Below are 6,729 nucleotides of genomic sequence, written 5' to 3'. Positions count from 1 at the left end.
AAGAAAGTATAAATATGCTGACTTCAGAAGATAACTCACTGCTGACAATATAATGTTTCAGAAAAGAATGCTTCTTATTTCTCTCTCACTCCAACAAAGAAGAACGAATAAAAGGCAATTCCATTATTGTTTTGAGAAGATAATCGGCATTAACGTTGTGGAATGTGAATACTTTCCTTGTGATTGTATTTGGACCATTGTGAAGTTGTATCGTCCGTCGTTCACTCGTCATTTATCGTTCGTTCCTGGGTAATTTGTTTATTGCACATCGAAAAGGTTAGCCGTTTCTTCCACCGACTTTCTTCCAACACCAATAACCTATGGTATATTACATAAATTATCATCAAAATGCGATGCGCATGGATGGGCAATTCGCGTGGAGATTAGTCTAGTGCAAGTTCACGTATACACCATGTTATTCTAAAAAAAGAAAAGAAAAAGGCTAATCAAAAAGTGATTTTTCTTGCTTATTTTTCCTCCGTTCTGATATTTTTGCAAAGGGATGATAGCCTTAGAAAGTACACAAAGGCAGAGCTTTGATCGAGGCCTTATTACTTGCGTTGACCTGAAATAGTTTCAGGACAAGCGCAAACTAACCCAAGACTTCAGAATAGAAACCATATGCGACACCCATGCTGTTTTTTTAATAACCTTGAATGGAGAAACCTCTAACATAGTGCAATACTTAAGCGACATTTGTCCCCAGAAATGGTCCTTGCTTGGTAGTTTCCCAATCTTTAAGCTCATTCGATCGTCTTCACCGAACTTCATGTTGATGTAGAAGCAATCTGGGACGAATTCGGTTCTTCAAAGCGTAGCCGGCTTAGTCCTCTGTTGACAAAGATTAAATGCCAATGGCCCAAAACAGATGAAATGGACATGGTGTAGATTGCCAACCAGATATGTTCCGTCTGGTCATAGTGTAGCGCTTCGACGAAAGCGACAGACGGGTCAAGTTTGGGCGAGCAGCTCAACTAGAATTCCCTTACAGGTTCGTGTTCCTGCGTGGTCGTCTTAGTACTTTCCCTAGACGGCCCATGCAAGGATCCTTCTGTCACTGAAGGTTTGACTTTGCATGGCCTTGATAGACAGTAGCTGACAGAGTAATCAGCTCGGTCGCTCATGCTAATTGCAAAAAACAGGCCCACTGCTTTCTGAACATGGTAGCATTTCAAAGGCAATGAATCCATCGATTTATGCTTTGCTTAAGTTGTCGATTTTTCGTCCTTGTGGTGGTTTTAGTCATCGCACATGCTTCGAGGGAAGCGCTTTCGTAAAGACTTGGCAATGCAAATCCTTTTCAAACCAAAGAGAATGCGACATCTTTTGTTTGGGCAAAATGCTGAGGCCTGTTTTAGTCTTTATGACCAATTCATGATTTTGATGTCTAGTGACGTTATACTAACCTATTCCCATGAGTTGACAATGATTAATTGAAAGAGAGAGTATCTGTGGGCTCTTATGATATCATGTCACTCATCCATCTAACTAATTCCTCAATACAAAAATATTGACGAAGATACTTTTCTCCTAGTTGAAATAATGAATAATGTGGTACTTGGTTCGATGCGATTGGTTGGTGGAGAGCGACGCGACACTCCGCTAACGCCTAGAAATCTCTCGTATTAAATGGGTATTGGGGTAGCCTGTTTGTATGCGAAGACGGCCCCGTTTGGTTTGGCATTTAGAAGGGGCTTTTGGCCTCTAAAGGGGTTTGGGTAAAAGCGGGTGGTGTTTGGTTCAATACTTGGGGGACTTTGGGGAGATGCAATTGCATCTCCAATGGGCTTGAAGGGGCTTTAGGGGAATGGAGGGGGAGAGGTCAATTGGAAAGTTGCATTTTCGGAATGCAACTTCTACTGTTCATCTTCACCGGAGAGAAGAACGACCGCCGGCCAAGGGGTCGCGCGTGCCGGCAATGCACCGGCGACTGCTGGCCAAGGGTCCCCCGACCTCGGCGACTGCTGCCGGACCTCACACGATGCCTGGGTCGCGTGAACCAGCGGCCGCGTTGCCGAATCGCACGACCCGGGCGGCCGCCCGAGGTTGCGCGACCTCGGCGACGGTCGCCGAGGCCTCGGGCGACCCAGTGATGGCCGCCCGGGTCGCGCGACCTGTGCAGCCAGATCCTGCCATCCGCCGCTAGATTCGGTGGTCCGCCGCCGATCCGCGGTCCCTGGCGACTTCAAAAAAGAAAATAGAATTTTTTTATTTTTTTAATTTAATAAAAGTCATTTACAAGTACAAATTTTACTAAACGGTATTTTGGTCAAAGTTGTATTTTAATGCAAATTTTACCAAACGGTATTTGCATTTCGGAAAACCCCATTTAGCCAAAGGTATTTGCATTTTGACAAATGCATTCCCCAAAAGCCGAACCAAACGGGTCTACTACAAGGATGATCTCAAAGTATCTTTTATCATACAGCGACTTCGAGGTCAATTTAGGCACGTATGCATTGATCGTAACATCTTCATTTTTATATGTGCCTTTTCTTTTAAACCGGGGAAGTGACTTTAGGGTGTTTGACTTGAATTGCGATGTTAAAATAATTATAATCTCTTCGATCAAGCTGCAAAAGAGCTAAAAAAAGGGCTACCTTTCTTCTACCATACTTATAGTAACCTTACGGGATACAGAGATGCATGAAACGATTAATTAATTATAGCCTAGACTCGTTAAAAATTGCATTACACACCAAAGGCTGGAGAGATCGACAGCTTCCATTCGCCACCTAAGTCCATTAGTGAGCTTGATTTTAGTTAACAGAAATTAATGAAAAGTAAATTTGTCATAGATATATTAATTTGGGATTATTAATGGTCAATATACATGAAAGTATCTTTAATAGTGATTAGAACCTAAGTCCATTATTGGTTGATTGTGCTCATGTTGCTGTGATTAGAACCCATTGAGGAGGCAAGTATGCATACTATTTTAGAATTAGGTTACATATAGATTGCATCTAGATAATCATTTCACATGTCATTAGTTAGATTAGCATCACGTAAGCATATATAATTAAATTGTATCTCATGCATTGCTTAGAGTTTAATCTTTTGTTAAACAAGAAAAAGCCAAAAGGAATTAAATGTCATTGTATTTGGAAATCATGTTAGGGCATGCATTTTTTAATTAACATCTTGCAGATATTGGGAAATTAATCATAATGAAATTATGCTTTGTTTAATGCATTGAGGTTTGCCCTATTTAAAGCAATTTATTTATGTTTCAATTTGTTGAGTGTTACATCACTCATTGCGTACTCACATAGTCATCTATTACATATTAGTGGATTATGATTAATATAGACTAAGATTGTCAGGTAAGTAATTTTAAAAATAAAGAGAAAATGTATTGAAATGATGTTAGATTGATTTAACACAATCAATTTTCCGTATCTATGAATCTCTAGTTTGTAGAAGTAATGTATTTTCCCCACAATTTACTTGGGTTTCTAATTGGCTCATAATAAATAAATGGCAACTCATAATTGAATTGATTTGCATGTTAAACTGGTTAAATTGAAACCTCAAAGTTGTAGTTAATATGGGCTTAGAAGAGTTCATGCTAAGCTTTGAATCGGTAATCCATTAGCTTTCCATTTAATAGTTTACCTATTGAAAAAGTTGCAAAAGGCCAAAGTTGATGTGGATAGTTTTTCTAAATATTTTTTTTTCTTTTTTTCTTCTTCCTTTGCTGGTGTGGACTAGCCATAAGCGAGGGTTGATTTGCCGGCCTTGGGCAAGGTTCTCCCTCACCAGATCTTGCTTGCGAGGTTGAACTTTGCCACATGCTGACGAGTCTTGTACTCATTAGCTTTGTTGGATCTAGTGAGAGTCAACCTTCCTAGCCCTTGCTCATTAGCTGACCGTCAAAAGGAGAATGAAAAAAAAAATTAAAAAAAGAGAGAAAATAAAAAGTATAAAAAATAAATTTTGAAAAAAGAAGAAGTGTCAACGTAAATTTTGGCCATGCCATGTGAGATGCTCAATGCTATGTCACATAGGATGGTTGGTATCCACGCCAGTGATTTTCAACCTAAATTGATTGGAATGATTATGTCGACAAATCATAAAAGGGTTTACAACTAAATCAATTGAAATTGAAAATTAAGAATGAATTGGGACGTGTACAATAAATTTTAAAACTTTTTTGGTAATTCTCTAACTCCACATCTCGATGAAAATCCTAACCTTTCTTTCGATAAATCTCTCTCTCCCTCTCTCCCAAAAAGACTCGCTTAAAAAAACTTCACCTGTAGGCTTTCTGAAGTTGAAGAGTTTGTTTTTCTTTTATATGCCTTGATTTTTTTCTCTCTCTCGATTTAATCGGTGAGTTTTTTTTCGCCTCATTTGGCATCTTCTTTGGCTTGTTGTTACTTTTTCCCTCTCATCATGGTGACTAAATTTGTTTGTAGATGCAAAAAAATTTTGAGTATGTCGTCACCAGTCTAGCCAGTAGGATGCTTGGAACGTGGTTCTATGACTTCTCCTAGATTTGGCGAAAGCTCATCTCTCCTGATTTAGGTATAGATCTAAATTATGGAGCTATTCTCTCTCGACCTAAATCTAGATCTGAGAATTTATTAGAGATGTTCGATCTATGGTGATTCAATATGTTATCTTTGTCTCCGTATGGCAACGATGTTGAAGACACCGAATTTAGGTGCACACTACAAGCCATAGTTCCTAAAGGGGAAGATCTCGACTTGTGTCCATCACTGAGGGTTTCAGTTGGTTGGTTGTCAATGGCTTTTTGAGGTTGTGATAGTTTTGGTCTTTTTAGATGAGAGTATACTTATAAGTACAATCCTTCTTTATTTTTCTAGGGAAATGAGAAGAGAATGGCTCCGTCACTCTCCCAAATGTGACGAAGCACTCTTCACCACAAGATTTTCCCCCAAAACCTGTTAACCGGTGCATCCAGTTTTGCGGCAAAAATATACTTTAAATTAAACGCTATAGTGTTGTTAAACAATTCCATTCGGTGGGACTTTCAAAAAAGCAAAGATCAAATGAAAAAGAGAACATAGTTGGGCCAAAAATCAAACTGCAAAATAACAAGAAGAATAAAAAAAAAGACAAAATAAGCAATTAGAAGGTGGATTTCCCAACTTTTCAAAGGATTTCAAAATTTTTTTTTACTTAAAAGGGACGAGAGCAAGATTAAAACTTTCATACATGTAAGCCAGTACCAAAATGTGATTAACGATATGGATGTGTATATAAGACATGTCGGCAAGGCAAAACGATGTTGATGCTTTTAATTTTTTCAATCAAAAACTCGTGTGTTTTAGTGAGAAAGAGGGAAAAAATGAATAGCCACAATTTGAAAGAATTGGGGTTGGTGAACCGAGTTCTGTTTGGCCCAAAATAAAAGTTAATGTTCCAAATCAATGATTTTGAGGAATTCATTCATTTGCACAGGTGAAAGACTTAATTTTTTTTTAATGTAAAAATTCATGCGTCTTTGAATTATTTAAGAAGTGAAAGAATTGAGTTTTAGGTATGGAAAACTTTAATACCTTTTAGGTCCCGTAAAAATATGTGTGCTTGCTAATGTGGCTTTCATTGTGTTAATATTATGTTAAAATATTATCCCAGATATATCGTAAAAGAATTGAGTTTACATTTAATTAGTTATTTAAGATTAAACAAATTTCACATGTGGTAATTAAATTTCCTTGTTATTGGTTTCATGTCCTTTTTGAAAGAAAGAAATGGTGTCCAATATCTGGTTGTCTGAGATACTTTCTTAGATATGCTGTATGTCCTTTTATTGTGCAAGTTCCGGTTGCCTAAAAATCCTCAATAGCAGGTTGTGGTCAAAAGGGCACCGTTATTCATCAGGGAATAACGATGCCGTTAGCTTAGCAACACTCTATTTTTCTGGATTTTGTTTTGTTTTGCTGCTCTTTTGGGAGTTGTTTTTCTTGGAAGTTTTCTATTTTCCTTTTATGTTTGATTATGATAAATAAAGGATTTTTTTTTTCAAAAAAAAGAAAGTTCTACACCCACGACCAAAGCTCGACTAATCATGCAATGATTTCTTTTAATTGAAACTCGAAAATATCATCAATAAAAACAATGGGAGCCAATACTTCGATCCAACCAATCAGCTGCAATGTGAAGTTGAAATTTCTCAATCCCATCATTATGTTTCCCTTCTTATCACCGAATGCTTGCATTAGGAATAACAAATTCACGTCTCAGATAAATCTCCTCGAATCACAGACATCCAAATCCGAATGCCCTTTGTTTTTTCCCCTCCTTTCATCCACGAAATGTCCAACATCAAATAAAAATCTTAGTTAATCTCCAATGTTAGCATCTCATTGAAATCTAAATAAACACGTCAACCAAAGGGATTATCTACTTAAGAATCTTAATCTGCCGCAACAATTATCAAAAGATCTCCTTCTAATCAAACTTTATCACGCAACTTAATCACTACACTCAAATCCCTTAAACTAAAGGCATAAAAAAAACTCAAAAACAAATTGATGCAATCCTCATATTTTCACTTAGCCCACAAAATATCTAGATATCTATAAGAGATCAAGATCTTAATTATTATTGATATAACTTACTAATTATTAACATGAGGAACTGAATTGAATCCGGATGATGAAGATTGAGAGGAAACATTGAAAATTAGGTTGATAACAAATTACAGTGAGTTTCCTTATAAATTTTTCGGAGTAGATGATCACAAGCATTCCAAAT

This window comes from Eucalyptus grandis, chromosome 2 (assembly GCF_016545825.1).
Source record: "Eucalyptus grandis isolate ANBG69807.140 chromosome 2, ASM1654582v1, whole genome shotgun sequence".
NCBI classification, from domain to species: Eukaryota; Viridiplantae; Streptophyta; class Magnoliopsida; order Myrtales; family Myrtaceae; genus Eucalyptus; species Eucalyptus grandis.
Note: the sequence above shows the minus strand (reverse complement) of the source record.